The following is a 16,016-nucleotide window of genomic DNA, read 5'->3' on the forward strand; positions in this document are numbered from 1 at the left end:
AAAATTCACTCAAATATTTACTGCTTCTAAATGACTAAATGACTAACTACTCTTTATGTTTGGTCACTGAAAACATATTGCATTGTATTTACCTCTAAATTCATGGTTTCTGAGTGAACAGGTAAGTCCATTAAAATGTGTAACCATACAAATGCATACTTGTATGCATTTAACATGTATTTTGTTTGGTTGGGCTTTGTGTGTGTGTTGTTTTTGTCTTTTTTCTCAAATGTGCCCTTATGAAAAACCCTTATTCATATGAATGTTCCCCTCATATGCGTGAACATTATTCAGGAATGCCTTCAGACATAGTTTAATTTTTATTTGAATCAAGGTTCTAAAAACAGTTTTATGCAATGTTGTTATTTCCATGTAAAAGTAAGTTTCAAGGTGCATTAATACACAGTACCTGAGCTTTAATACCCTTTCATTCTCAATTTGAATTTATTGGCCACGGAGTTTCAGACTGGGAATATCTTTAACCTTTTAATTAGCTCTTCATTGTGGGGAACAGAACAAGCTGGTGGACTACAATCACAATTATCAAAAGCAAATACAGACAGCATTACAACATCCCAGCTTCTGATGAAAAAGGATAATGAGAAATATGATTTGATCTACTACACATACACGACAAACCACGGATCAGCAAATCATGCCTGTTTCTTGTGTTCTAAACCATGCATTTTTTCACTATGTTTAACTTCAGTTTCCTTTTCAGAAGGGCAAACTCATGAACACTCATGCTTTAATCATCTGGAAAGGGCTTGTAATAGCCATTCAATAATTTAAAATTAAAATATCCCTCTGTTATCTTTTCCAGGTATAGTGCAGGACAGCTTTATTTCCATTTTTTTGCTGTAAGAGGCTTTTCGAGACCTTAAATGGCCAACATGTGGTCTGCCATTAGCTTATGTGACTGGAGTAGCGTGGCACAGGCACCTATGGGAAGCCTGTGGAGGATGTGATGAGGGCGTCAGACACTGGTCTGAGGCAACTAATGGAAGAATATAATCATTACAAACACCTTCAGTAGTCAACAGAGAAAGAGAGAAGCCTTCCCAGCTGCTCAGCCAACTACTCTTCTATGTGTTCCTTTGTTCCCTGCATTTTGCTCCAGAGCAACCCAGCCCTCACTGTCTGTGGGTTGTGAATTCCACTTTTATTAAAAAAGTAAATTTGCCTTGGAATCAGCTGGTTTCCTACAGAAAACCTGCAAGGGTGCAGGCGGTAGGCACTGAGAGCAGATGCAGTTGCCACGTAGAGATTAACCAGATGAGTGTTTCAGATGGCACTGCTGGGATTTGTTACTGCTCTCTGATGGCCAAACACTGCGGAAACTATTATGAGAGTGAAATTTGCTCAGTGCTGTGCTGCCACAATACAACTGCTGTTTCTTTTCATCAACATCAGAACATGAAAATAGAGCAAAGAATCATGCACAAGCTGCAGTGATGCCCATATTGAAGATCTTCATATTTTTTACAGCTAATAATGAAACATTGTTCTTCATACATATGCCTCGTTAACTCATTATCCTAGGCAAGGTGCAAATTCATATAATTCACAAATTATGTTATTTCAATAATAGCTGCGGAAGCTAGAATGGAAACACTTTAATCTTGCAGAGGCAAATGTCATGACAACAATCAGTAATGTTGTCTTCACTGCATTAAGCCAAAAGCTGTGCTGGAAAATGAATATGCTGCATATGCTGCTAGGCATACCCAGCACCGCAAGCAGCAATCTTTTTTTTATAAAGCAGGACTTAAGAGTGACATTTATACCATCCTTTTCCTTTATATCAAAATTTTGTTTAAAACCTTCCAACATATTTTGCTTATAAGTGAGGTTTTTTTTTTTTTCTTTCTTGTTTTAAATACAAAGCGGAGGACCTCTGGGCTCAGAAGTTCTACAGCTATTATTTTTTTATTTTACAAGTTTATAATCCTGCACAGGTTCGGTGTATGTTTCTGTAGTTCTCATACCATAACCTGCAAACACAGAAAGTGATAGTAAAGAAGAAAATCTGAAATGTTTTGACTTTGATTTTACTGCCTAGGGCTGAGTCAAATTCTCCAATTCTCACTTACACCACTATTAACTTTTCTGTTATATTTGTTTATATTTCTCTTTCAAAAAAATGTGGTTTTTTGTAACTTATTTTCTGAATACAAGGATATGCAGATAGTTCCACGGTGTTCCATGGCTTAAGCTGGACTATGGTTTCAAAGTTTACAAAGTAAAGATTTCTCAATTGATCATTGTTAACGTGGCCCATCTAGGACAAATTTTGCTTTCCCATCAACTCATTTCATTCCTGATGGATAGAGGTCTGGAATTCTGCATACGCACCTGGGCACAACAAAATCTCCCTGGATTTTGCAATCTTCTCACCAAGTTGATTGTTCTAAAGTTAATTCAAAGCTTCATAGCTTGTGGCAGCAATGAATAACAGAAGGGTACCAAGTTGGGCAACTCTTGACTCAAGAAAAAGAAATTTGAAGGGGATGGGGACAGTCAACTTTGTTGACCCTGCTGCTAACAAAGAGGCGAAATCATGGGAAAATGATTGCTGCTGATTAGAGGGGACACCGTTCTGTCAGATGCACTCTAAAATGCAGCAGCCTGGGAGTTTTCAAGACTCTTATGTAGAAACACTTGGTTATTTTCCTGCCCCAGCCATTTGTTGCCACGAGCAACTGCCTATATTACTATGCTGGACTGTGTATTTACATGCACACAGGTATGTAACATATCTATGTATATAAATTTGCGTGTACGTATATATATACACACTTAATGGTTTTCTAGTATGTCTGAACCTCTTCTTGACAAATAATGGATATTACAATATATTTCTAACAAACAATGGAGAATTTTCTTAGTTGCTTGTGCTTTTTTGGAGCAGAAAGGACAAGTTCCTGTGGTTAACATGAAACCATGTGGGCTATGGTGCTCTTAGTTAAGAAGTTTCCTACTGTTTACTGTCAGACTTAGCACAGCACTAAATGGAGAATCTCTGTGCCCAGTTGAAATATGTTTTTTAGATGCAGAAATCTGGCCAGAAAAAGTCTGCAGTGGTGACATGCAAGAGCCAGAAACCTCACACTACAGCTCTAGGTTCATTCTAGTTCTAGGGAGACATAGCCGGCACTGAGCAATTAATATCCTCTTCTCCACACCCAGCTTCAGCCAGGAGGTGTCTGTCTTTCCTGGAAAATGTCCCCATCCATTTTGTAACAGATGAAGTAAGACATCCTGGTAAGTAAATAGAAATTCGCTGCGCTATGTGAATATTTATTTTTTCTGTCCAAACACAATGATCAAAACCTAACATTTTAACCTCTGGAGATTTCTGAATGTGCAAATCAGATGCTAAATGGCAGTTTTAGGAAACTATTAATATAAACCTAGTTTGTTCTGCTAGTAAAAAAAGCAGAGATTTCTTATCTCCAATTTAAAGTATGAACCAAGTGGATACATTTATCACTGCAGTTTTTGTCTTAAACTATCTGTTGATAGCAGGAGGACTGGAGCCAGATGCAGCCACACTCACTGCGCACAGTAGAAGGTGCAGAGCTGTGTGCCTGATCCTGCATCATGCCACATGCAGCCAGTGCTGGAGCGGAAGGAAGGGTGGGTAATTTGTACCTGGAAGAAATACGGAGTTTGAGACAGTTCAAAAAAAGTACAGCATTTAGTAAAGAAAACCTGCGGCAGAACTAAGCAAGACACTACAGTCCTGAATAACTTTTCTGAGCCCTTCTGAACTACAACAGGGAGATGTTAAGGCTGAGTTGCCATGACCTAGGAGTGGATGTGGGAGATCACGTTTCACAGAATGGCTCAATCACAAGCATTGCTTTATTGACAGTGCTCTGTGGGGCATGGAATATTTGTGCCTCTGCATCAGAGCAGCTATAGCCATGCAATCAGGTATGTACTAGCTTACTACCTGAAGGGAGATTTTTTAGGATGTGCTGCCTGTCTGATGCCTGAAACTGCCATCTGGATCTCAGTGAGTGGTACTTCTAGGCAAACCTTCCTAGTGCTGGTGGGAACCAAGCCATAAAAACATGAATGCCTTCTTAATTCTTCTTCTCAAGGTGGTGACACCCAGCTAAAACACTTGCAGGAAGGATTTATGCAAAGTGACAAGCTAATGGCACTTGTCTAAACTATTAATTTTAAGCACTACAGGTTAATCTCTTTGACTGGGAAGCTTTAGGATTCTCTTCCTAGAGAGCTCCCAATGGCAACTGGTAGAAAAGTAAAAACAACACCTGAATCATCCTTTCTGAAAGCCAACGTGAAGGAAAGGCATGCTCTGAAGTCTGCATGTCAGGCTACTGCATAGACGAGTGAATAAGGTAAACAGTCATGATCTGTGTACCACTTTTTTTTTCAGCTAGGAATAATTTCCTTTTACAAAAGATTGAGTCTGGGTATAAAACCAAAAGCAGAATCTGTCTTAACAAAGCTAATGAAATTTGAACAAAACTTTCATTTGCAGCAAGAAAAGCAACCTTATGACACAAGGAATAGATTATTTTTATGTCTATATCAAATCGAAAAGCTGAATATTGTTAAAATGACAGTTTGGAGGAGAAATCATGGCTGTACATCAAATGAATCTCAGGCTATAGTGCAGACATCTCAAAACACTAATATATTAAGTCGTGGAAGTATAAGGTTCCGTGGATGTCTCGGTGCTAAATAATGCATGCATGCTTCAAATATCCAGTGTGCTTATTTCATAATATGGGGCACCTGCTGTTGAGATTTCAAATTGTGAAAGATTTCAAGTTGTTTCTGTCTCTTTATTGAGGTTTTTTTCTTTCTACATTGCATCTTCAATATGAATTAATTATTTTCAGCTTGCTTGCCCTTCTTTTAAGAGCTTCAAATGATATGAGCTTTCGTGCTTTATCTTTGAATGCAAAATATTATGAGGATTGAGATCCTATTTCCAAACTGTTGAGTAAATATTATGATAAGGTGGCAAATTTATAAATATAACTTAACTAGATTAGACACTGAAAGTGATTTAGAAGCCTGTTTAACTTAATTTTTTGTTTTCTCTGTGAATCTTCAGCTAGGATCATTTTAAAAATCCTCCGTACCTGTGGCAAACTCATATATTTGGTTTCCATTCCTTGTGTTCACCACAGAAGTACTTCTAAAATTTTATAATGATAGCATTTTGGTTACATCAAGTAATTTGTCAACTTTGAATGGAAATATTTGTAAAAGAAACCTCAATGTCTAAAAATAGAGCTCCATTGAGCAATATGATTTTTAACAGCTGGTGAAGTGTTGACTTTTTCAGCTATGTAGGTGCTGTGCAGACACAAGATGTTAGTAATTGTGTACGGCGAACCATACATTTCCTTTATGTACACAGAAGAAGAGTGCTTCCTCTTTCTACCTCAGCTACTACTTATCTCCCTGGGTCATATTAAAGAACAGATGGAGTCAGTCTTGCTGCTGATGAGAGGAAATATAGTGGTGACAAATACTTATCCAGTGACTTTCTGTTGCTGTTCTGGAGTGGAGACAAATTCAATGAGAGTCTAAATGTGTGGTAACAAGGCACTGAGAAAATAAATGTAACTAGCATGTCACCCACAAGAAACGTGGTGTGCTTAATAGACTGGATAGGTTTTCAGCACTCTGTGGCAGATTACTTCGGTGTGGTAGTGAGTTCTCTTCCAGACATCTGGGTTACTCTTATGACATAGTCATATGGTACCTGGTGCACAGAAAGATGGGTTGGAAAGTAATGCCAGGAACTCACATACCTGCAAATCTGGCAGCATAGGCAGAGTTCACATCTGATCTGAAATACGTAACTCCAGGGAAACTCATCCTTTTGGGAAGATATTTTTACATTAAGGTATATGGAACATCTTCCTCTCCTTTTGAGCAGAGTGTTAATTATATTAATTGTGGTAAACAGTTAACAAATACTGTCTTTGGCATATGCTATCCTACTGTCCTAAAGTAAAAAAGAACATAAACTTAACAGAGCAGATTATACCGAGACATGCCTTTACACATTCTTAGTCTCTCTTTCACACACTACACCTGATTTTAAAGCTACAAAGTCTATTTGAAACAGAAATGTATGCTTTTTTTTTTTCTCGCTTATTAGGAAGATTCAGGTGATAAGCAACAAATGGAGACCTGACAATCCTTTCAACAAATGTACAAATTAAACAGACACAAGACAAGTAAGTGGGAATCACTTTGTTTACAATAATTTTTCATGAATTAAGTCCTATAGTACCCGAATGTTAGTACTACATAGACAGTAAGAAGTAGTAGAAACTGAAGAATCAAAGAGAAGCATTTGACCACCTTGATGATCAAAGGCTAATTGTATGGAAAACTCAGGGTCTATGTATTCCCTCCTGGGGTTCAGTTTTGTTTGAGATTTTTCTCCTTGTAACCTTTCCATAGCCTTGGCCTACGTCTGGGGGTCATGTTTTCGTTCTCACTAGTTTCTCCTCAGTGGTTGCAGCACATTTTGAATATTTATGCCTTTTCCTTGCAGTAGGGATGTTAAGAAATGTACCTCTGGACAGAGATGACAGCTGAAGCTAGCTGTACGTTGAAAGTACTTAGTATTGGGATTTGGGTAACTGAGGACAGAAGCAAGAAGACGGTGGGAAAGGAGAAAGTGAGTGTTGTAGAATCCAAGAAAGAAAGATGTGAAAGATAAGAAGAAAAGAGTACTGAGGGGACAGTGTTTCCTGTAATTTAGCAATTCGAAGGACAAGGTGACATATTTGACTTTGGAGGAAAAAAAGGCCAATTTCTATCAAGATTAAAATAAATGTATTTTTATTGTCATTTTCATAGCAAGCACATTTTTCTTCCCTTTCCAGGATCTTGAAAGTCACATGGAGGAGAGGAGATAATTCGCAGTTATACATGCACACACATGCATATTGCCTATCAAATCTCCCTGCTGTCTGTGTTAATATAGTGCTGGTTCCTGTGTTTGCCAGTTGTCATTAATGGTCTAAATCTATGTACTATCTTGAGAAGTATTTTGATCCATCTGTATTTTGACCCTGTGAGATAAATGATGCAAGTGGTCGAGGGACTGCTTTGTTTCCCAACCAAAGGTCTTTGGATTTTTCATTTGCATGAGAAACTGTTATTTTAGATGGTAATTGGAAAGAAATTGTTTTTAAAAACAATCCAACAAAGCAGACAGTCTGCACTTGTAAACCTCATTAGAAGTGCTTCAGGCTGCATCATGATGGCCTGGAAATCACTGATATGCAGCTGTAACTCTAGATGAGGAGAAAATAATAATATAGATTATATTTTATTTGGCTTTACATATGAATATCAAAGAGTAAAACTTAGTTGTCTGTTTTTTAAATGCAGTTTTTTTAGTGAGAGTCACCTGCGGCTAACAACAAAGTAACTGCAATTTCTTTTCAGTCATTAGCAATTACTATTACTTATTATTTTCTGTTCTATTTTGGATCACCTTACATGACCTATAGAGCTTTCAAAAATCATGAATGATACCTAATGAATAAATAACAGTTTAGGAGCAGGGGTTTGAAGTTAAGGGGCTTGCTGAGGATAGTATTGCAAGTGGTAGATCTGAAAGTGGAACTCAGATCCTTGGATACCCAATATTCTGTTTCATTCTGTCCAAAAATGAAGTGCTATTTTCAAGAACAGATATTATATCCTCATTTAATGGTGTTTTGATGAAATAAGACAATTTTTAAATGTAGTTTTTACTGTGTTTTTGTTATGATTCTCACATTGGATATTGTTCAGTAGCCTTGGCCATGTCAAAATCATACACCTAGTCCAAGTTGATTGTCCAAGATCCCTTTCTATTCAGTGAACAGGAAAGGTTGTTTTCAGGAAGTGGCTCCTTGTAGACCAAGACAAATGCTATTGTACTGGCTTGATCTGCGGCATGCCTTTCCCTCTTGAGTGCAGTACTGCAGAACAAAGTCTTGAGGTTACTTGAAAGTACTCCCATCACAACAAGAATTTGTCACAGACAAAGACTTCATTTCAGATATTTCTAACACTCTGTATTCTCCACAGAGGCAGGTTGCTGTTCAGCATTTGGGAAGAAAGATACTAGATTACAAACAATTCAAAATATTGCAAGAAAGAAACATCCTGAGATGTGTTTGACTAATGCTCAGCATTAATTTCATTATGTTAAGGATAAGAGCCTGCACAGCAAAAATGAATCCTTCCAAAGGAGGACTAAGGGAAGTACCCAATGATTAAGTGGGAAAACAATTGTCGTAATGTTAATGACATTCCAGCTAGGAAAGTCTACCAGCTGCGTGCAGCATGGTTGTCTGCAGCTGCATCCTAGACATCGCTGCAGATTATGGTTATGTAAGGATTTTGCTTGGAGAGGCATTCTGATTACAGGAAAATGTTCTGAAGGTTTATGAGGGCATACATTTATTTGCAGTATGTCAGCCTTCCTATCAATGACACCCAGTTAACTGCTCTTTCACAGAATCATAGAAAGGCTTGAGTTGGAAGGGACCTTAAAACCCACCCAGTCCCTTGAGTGCCACCAGGGAAGGGGCATCCATAGCTTTTCTGGGCAGCCTGTGCCAGTGCCTTACCACCTTCTGAGTGAAAATTTTCTCCTTGTCATCTAACCTAAATCTCCCCTTACTTTACCATTATCTTTTAAAAAGGTCCATTCTCCATGTACTACCACAGCCTTTCAAATTTATGTTTGCAACATCGTTTGTTATTTAAACTTATGTGTTTCTTTCAGTTGTAATGTAAGCTTAGGTGGTTTGGAATCTCAAGAATTAATCTTAAAGAAAAGCTCTCAAGTGGGAGATCAGTATCATGTTCCCTATCTTGCTTTGAAGCTTTGCTCTTAAACTTGGATCTTGCCAGATCCATGACCTACACAAATATGTACATCTTATTTCCTTTGAAACCACTGGACATGAGGCATTTTAGTATCTTTTGAGGACCTATAGTATGATATAACACTTGCTGCCTGCTTGCTGAATGCAAACCAATTTTTTCTTGTAATTTTCTGCGGCTTGATATGCTGTTTATACAACTGCTTTCACAGTTTGCTATGCCAAAGTCAGCGATCCCTCCACTTCCTATTAGAAGTTTGCAGAGAAGACATTTGATTATGGATCCAGGGATGGCATTTGTTCTAGTGAGAATGTTTGTTGCTTTCTAGACAGACAGAATAGCACCTGATACTGGGTCTTGCTGAAACAGACCTGAGAAGCAGAAAAGTATCAAAGAGGGGAATAATGCTACTACAAACTTAGGTTATCTACATTTCTATTAAAAATAGCACAGTGCTGGAAGTTAGCCTGCATGCTACACCCAGCTGGATGGAATCTGTAGGAATCATCTAATTTCACAACAAATTTGAAAGCCTGTTTCTTTGTAACTTGTATCACTAAATTACCTTACTTCTGAACAAAATATTTACCCTCAAGGTCTGCTTGTTTGAAATTACATTAGCTTAGAGAATTCTCATTTAATTGCAATTTTCACATACAAACACAATAAAGTATGATGACTTTACTTTTGCTACTTGTGCATGACTTAATCTTAGTTACTACTAAAACAGCCTTACTCAGCCCTATGATGCAAAAACTTGTGTTTGACTAGGCAAGCCGGTATCAGCTGACTGGAATGTGTATTCAAGACAGGTGGTGGTGTGACTTCTAATCCTGATGGAGCTATGTTATGCTGGTTGGGGAAAGGGTAACCCTGCAAGGTGCCTCAGGAGAGGACTCTTTTTTAAAAAAGATTTCAGTCATCACAGGTGCCACCGTGTATCTCCCACAGAGCCCTTCAACATGATTACAGACATTGTAGTCTGAGCACAGGTTTGTCTTCCTCCTCCTGCTCTGCTGGCTCTCTCCCTCTTTTGTTCTTTCGCAGCAGCTTAGAAGCTTTCTGAATGTAAGAGAGTGGCTCTAGTTTCATGGAGTGCTGTGAAATAACAAAGAAACTCCTCTGTATCTAATTTGGCCTAATATGATTCATGCTGCTCTGTTTAGAAATAGCTGTAAGTGAGCACTGCAGCTTCGAGTTCTGTTGTAGGAGGTTTTACCTTATAACCCTAGCCACACCTCCTTCTCCTTTTTACACAAGCATGTTATTTCACTTCCTTGGATTATTCCAAATGGAATACAAAAAATTGTGACTCAAGCACTTGAAAATACATTGTTCTGTTATTATCACTTACACATTAAAGTTGTGATTCATGATTATCATCTTCTTAAGTAGTACCAGCTCATAATAAAAAAGCTGTTTTCTGGTACTTACTGTTTATAACTCATTTTTGTGCTGAAAGAGTGTATTCTTAAGTATACAGTATTTCTTTTCTGTTTTGTGATTTTTAGGCCATACAAATTGTTTTCACTGTCATTTCTTCTGATGTGTTTCCTGAGACAACAGAGACTTGGCAGCGCCTCCTGTGTCTTCATGGTATGTCAGCTACCTTTAAATCAACTAATTATTGGAAGTAAATCTTTACCATAGAATGGTAGAATGTTTCTCAGTTCTCTCTGTCTAACAGCATAATTGCAGTTGGTATAAACTTTGTCTTTATATTATTTGTCAAAAATGTCAAATTATGGCACATTTAAACTATTATAACTTTTAGCTTTAATACCAATTTATGTGCTTTCCAAAAAAACCCACCCCTTTAATCTGTCATTTAAGTTGTCTTTTAAGGTAGTGTTTTACAATATTCTAGAGCAGTGTGATATCTCTATTTGAATCAAGTGTGAGTTCATTGTGTCAAGTGGTGGCAGTGAGTCATCAGTGATTGTTCATGTCCCTTTGTCTGCCTTCAGATAATTTCTTTCCTCTCTTTGGAAGCTTCTTTTCAACCACTGTTTCTTTCCGGGAATGTCTTCTTCTACTGTGTGTTGAAAGTCACATTTCAAGGTGTGATTGTATGGGGTTTTAAGGTACCTTTAGTGCTACTGCAAAATGATGCTACCATAAGGCCCAAAGGCACTTATGCTCTCTCCATCTCCATAGTGAAACTGGGGTTCTGCAGGATCTTAGCCTTGGCTCAGGTTTACAACTAAGCTTCTCTCACATCATTTTTGCTCCAAGGAGAGATGGAGCATATCGCCAGTGTGGGTGTAACTGTAATGCACAGGCAAGTCTTTGCAGAAAAGAAGTTTAAGAGGCTGTGACCGCATGAGAAGTTGTACAAACGCCCTTGCTCCAGAAGCAAGTAGCAAGTGTCCTCAACCCTCAGATTTGGAAGCTAAGGGAGTGAAAGAAGCAGCTTTTCCAAGCAATGCTGATTACTAATAACTCCGCAGTGGGGGATGAAGCCCAAACAGCTCACACAGCTCACACTCTTTCCTTGGATCACCCTGCCCAGAAGCAGGGCAGTTTTCTCATTTCAAGAGATTGTTAAGTTGTAAGGTTTTCACTCTTTTCCTGAAGAAAGGAATCGTGAATCCCAAATAATGATAAAGAGTTAATTAATACCAGGAGAGACCTGCCCTGGGGTTTTAACAACCTTCCTGTGCTTTTGATTTCACACCCATTCCATTTTTTTTTTTCATAGGGAAAATAGAATTCCAAATCAGAAATGAGAAAGAGAAACTTCAGTATGGAAATGCCCACATGGTTTTTTTTGACCACATAAACATTCTTCCTCTAATAGTAGGAATGTAGCAGTTCCTAATCATAGTTTTATTAAATTGGAAGAAGCGTTGATTTTTCCCTCACAAGACATTTTAAGCCTTATGTTCTGTGTTTTGCAAACTGTCTGGACATCTTTTTTTTTGTTGTTTGTTTGTGTGTTCTGTTAGTCTAGATTTCTCTTCCTTGGAAATCTTTCGTTACTAATCTCATTTTTCTTATCCGCACTGTTCTTTCTAGCTCACTGCTTCTCCTTTCTACTCACTTTCTTCTTCTCAGTCAATACGTCATCACATTCTAAATATTTCTGCAAATATTTTGAAATCATGATGATGTTTTGGTGTGGATTATCTATATCAAAAATTTAATATATTTGCTTCAAGAAAACAGTCTAAGCATAAAAATAATAGCTGTAATTTTACAAAGCATCTCTCTTGGAACAGTTTATTCTTGACCAATCCGAGCCTTTTCAGATTGTCATTTAATAGAAAACTATGACAGACTACGTGTTCACACTGGCATAAGATAACATTCTGACTCATTGCCCGTAAAGTTTCATATGCAATATAATCACACATGAATATATTAATTACACTGTTCCCCTGAGTGTTGTTGTTATTTTAATTTACTTTCAGTGCTGAATTCAGAGCGAAATAAAAAATAATGAGGTCAGAGGAACTAATAGCCAAGTTATTTTTTTATGTGGGCTGTCAAACGGTTTTTCTTTCAGATTTTCCTAATAGACTTTTCCTCTAAAGTATCTAGTTTCTGTGCTACAGTTGTGTGTTGATATCTTTTTTAGAAAATGTGTATTAGTAAAAGGATCACAAACTTAAAACATATTTGTAGTAAAGCTGGATTGGTCAGAAAAATGACAGGAGGAACTTGCTTTCAGGTTAATTTTCCAAATGTACTCTCCTACGAAATAAACACTTGTTTTATAATAGTCTTTACAGTTTATCTTGTAATAGGTCTTTAATGTTCTTTCCAACCCAAAATATTCCATGATTCTTTGTCTCCTCTGGCAGGCTACACATTTAATTCAGTATAGAATTTTGTGAATAACCAACAGCTTTACACGATCTTAAATCTTGTACCTGATTTACAGACTTCTATCTTTGACTACAGAAGGTGCAACAAGAGTTACTATATTCAGAAAAGGTTGTGATTTTTGCAGGGAGTGAGTACAACGTTCTGAGTAGCAGCACAGATGTGATCTATACATGTTGATTCTCTGGGCACACCAGGGAGGTAGAAGCATCCAACGATTTATTACAAAAAAGATGAGTACTCAGAAGTTCGGAAGGTACTCTTCTCCTGAGAAAAAATGTTGAGTAAGCTAATAATATAGCCTCACTTACCCAGCATGCTATTACGGGACCTCTCGCCCTCTTCTCCTTCATGTTCCAGACTTGCCTCCATCTCCTAATTATGCAGGAGGGAGAGGCCATCTTTCACTGTAAAATAAAAAAGAAGCTGAATTGCAGATTAGCATAAAGCTATTTCTCTTTGCCCCTTTTCTTCTCTTTCCCTGTCTTTAAACTGCAAGCAGTGCCCCAAATATTTAAACACATTTATTTAAGTGAAACTGTCTCTATCGAAGTACTTAGCAGCTGAGCAGCCACTTTATCTCATGCTGTACATTCATCAAAAATAGCAGGTTACCAGCTACCCTTTAATAACACGTCTATCAAATGGACAACACCACAGATACATGGAACTGAATGGAGGAAAAAAGACTTTTCTGAGGGTCAGAGGCTTCTTTGCAAGCTTTTAAAGTAAGTGTGTCACTCTCAGTTAAAAACTGTTAAACACATCCTTACTAAGTTGAGATGACTGCAACATTTTTAACAAGTTTGTGATTTTGTAGTGGAGGTGATAGAATCCATTGCATGTACCTCTCCCTACACAGGACTTACCTGCAGACCTCCTTCACATTGTCAGGACGTTATTGTATAACCCTGGCGTGATATATTCTAGCTGTTTTTCTCTCTATAGCCTCTCCCACCATGTTTATCACTACAGTATTTGAGTACCATTCATCAGTGCATTAAGCATCTTAAATGCCACCTGTCATATGTTTGTCTTCTGATGCTCCCTGAAGGGAGTGTAATGTGCTCAGTAAGGTGCTTTGTTTAGATAGGGTTTTTGTTGGGGTAGATTTTTACATGTACATAAAAACAGAAGGATATCTGCCTTGACCTTAGAGGAGAAGGTGAAGATTTCAGTGATGTTCAAGGTTCCTTGTTCTTGGGAGCGTTTACTTCACGGATTGGACCAGCCCCTAGGAAAGTTGTGTTTTCCTGAGAGGAACCCCTACACTTCCAGAAGTTACTGCTAGGTCTTTCCAGATCTCAGCAGCTGTTGTAATTATCCTGGGCCCAGACCATAAATAACTTCAGTGAAAGGACTTGAGACCTTGGATTTGATTTGGGCGATTTTGAGATCACCCAGCAAGGTGAGGCAGAAGATGACAGAATTGCAGTATTCCAGTAACTTCTACTACTGAAGAGACAGATAATTGTATGCTTTCTGTCTAGGATGGGTGCTACAGCTGAGTTCACCAGTCTGTCAGGTGTCAATGGTTTATGGGCATTAGGCCTGATTCCGTGACAAAGGGGACGGGGGACCCACGGGCCCACGTCCCGGGAAAAGGGGAAAGGGGAAAAGGGTAAGGAGATGGCCCTGAGAGCAAAGAACAGCGGCAACAATCTGAGGAGAAACAAACTAATTTACTAAATAAGATATCAGAATGCAAAACAACACACTATAATACAATATAATTACAATTTAAGCTGATAAATCCAATACAGAGAGAGAGAATGTCCCAAAATCAAGGTAGGCCTTACTCTACTACCGACGATAAGACGGCTGGAGAGCGAGGTGCTGCCAGGACGAGAGACGGCGGAAAAAGGAATGAGGTCTTGTGATCTGCAAGTTTTTATACTGCGAGCTTTTATCTTTTCCCTCCGGCTGGAAAAAATGGTAACAGAGGAGAAAAGTACCGTGGGGAATGTAGTAGTCCTTCTCTTCTGAGAACCGGGTACATTCATTACATGATGTTATGATGTAAAATAACCGAAAATCATAAAACCATGACAGTCAGGACACTTTTTAACACTGCCACAACAACAAGGACATTATCTCTGTCTGCAGGCTCTCACTCAGGCCCTTCTGGGAAAAATTCATACACTGCTTTATTTCCTTCTCAGAAACATTCTTAACTTTTAGAAAGTTCTCAGGTCTTTCCTAACTTGCTGTTGGCCATCTTTGATTCCTGAGATGCTTTCATTAATCGCTTCATTTTGGTTTGAGAGGAGAACTTTAAGAAATTCAGCAATTTAGAAGAAATGGATGGGAGAGGTAGACAGCTCTCAGATACAATTGTTTGTGAAATTTAGAGTGTTTCTATATAAGCTGTGTTTTGTTTCTCTGTACATTATGCTTTGTTGCTTGTTTGTACCATAGACAGATAAACACACAGCTGAAGTGATTAGTCTCCAAATTCTGTGTTTATTATCAAGAAATTCTATGAACTGCAAACACCAACTAGTGCATGACCTTACACAAGTTCATTGTTAAAGAATGTTTTTGTGGCTAAACTGAGAATAGTGCTGTTTCCTGTAGTAGCCTAACACTAAAGCACCTGCTATAAAAAATAGCTCTGAAGTGGTGCAATTGATTTCGATGTGTAGAAATAATGGGCGAATGAATTCGGTAATAACATACAAACGTTTGTCCAGAGGTGAGGTGAAGAGCGGAGTTTAAAAAGCTATAAATAAGTTGCAAGACTTGTTGTAAAACTCAAGATGCAAGATGGAAGACAAGTGCAGCACGTTTTGTTACTATTAATGTGGGGGCTGTTGTTACACCAAAATTAGTTCTGACTCTCTACTGGGCTATCAGTAATGCAGCACTAAGTTCTAGCCTTATCTCTGCTCTGCTGTGCAGGTCTTTCTATGTATGTGATTCTTAAATCCATTTAGTGAAACCTGATGATACACTTAGGGTGATTTTGGCCTCAATTTTTAATTAAACTTTTAAATCATGGAATATAGATAAGATCTTTATTGCAGTTGGTAGTACATCATTTCTATACCCAGGCTGATCCCTCCTTCATGACAGGGCCATTGCTAACTTTAATTATTTTGGTCATTTTCCCCCTTATATAAAGAAGGACAGATAGTAAAGTCATGGCAGAGCTGTAATGTTCAGAAATCCTACTGTAACCTTTTATCTCTATTAGCTCTTGCTCATCTTTTTTATAGTTTAATTTTACTGTAGCTGATGTACCAGTGCAGAACTATGTGAGAAGGATTTTTTTTTAAGTGTCCTATAAAATC

At 38.0% G+C, this 16,016-nt stretch overlaps 1 long non-coding RNA gene across 1 annotated transcript in view; it reads right to left on the minus strand.

The window, feature by feature from the left end:
- The window catches only part of LOC110401958, a 59,651-nt gene continuing 44,030 nt past the window's right edge, over nt 396-16,016 (minus strand). Inside the window, exons 2-4 of the long non-coding RNA XR_002440716.1 lie at nt 13,035-13,130; nt 3,560-3,654; nt 396-1,994 (exon numbers count right to left, since the gene is read on the minus strand). This is a non-coding gene — a long non-coding RNA (uncharacterized LOC110401958). The remainder of the gene's footprint in view (nt 1,995-3,559; nt 3,655-13,034; nt 13,131-16,016) is intronic.

This window comes from Numida meleagris, chromosome 6 (genome assembly GCF_002078875.1).
Source record: "Numida meleagris isolate 19003 breed g44 Domestic line chromosome 6, NumMel1.0, whole genome shotgun sequence".
NCBI classification, from domain to species: Eukaryota; Metazoa; Chordata; class Aves; order Galliformes; family Numididae; genus Numida; species Numida meleagris.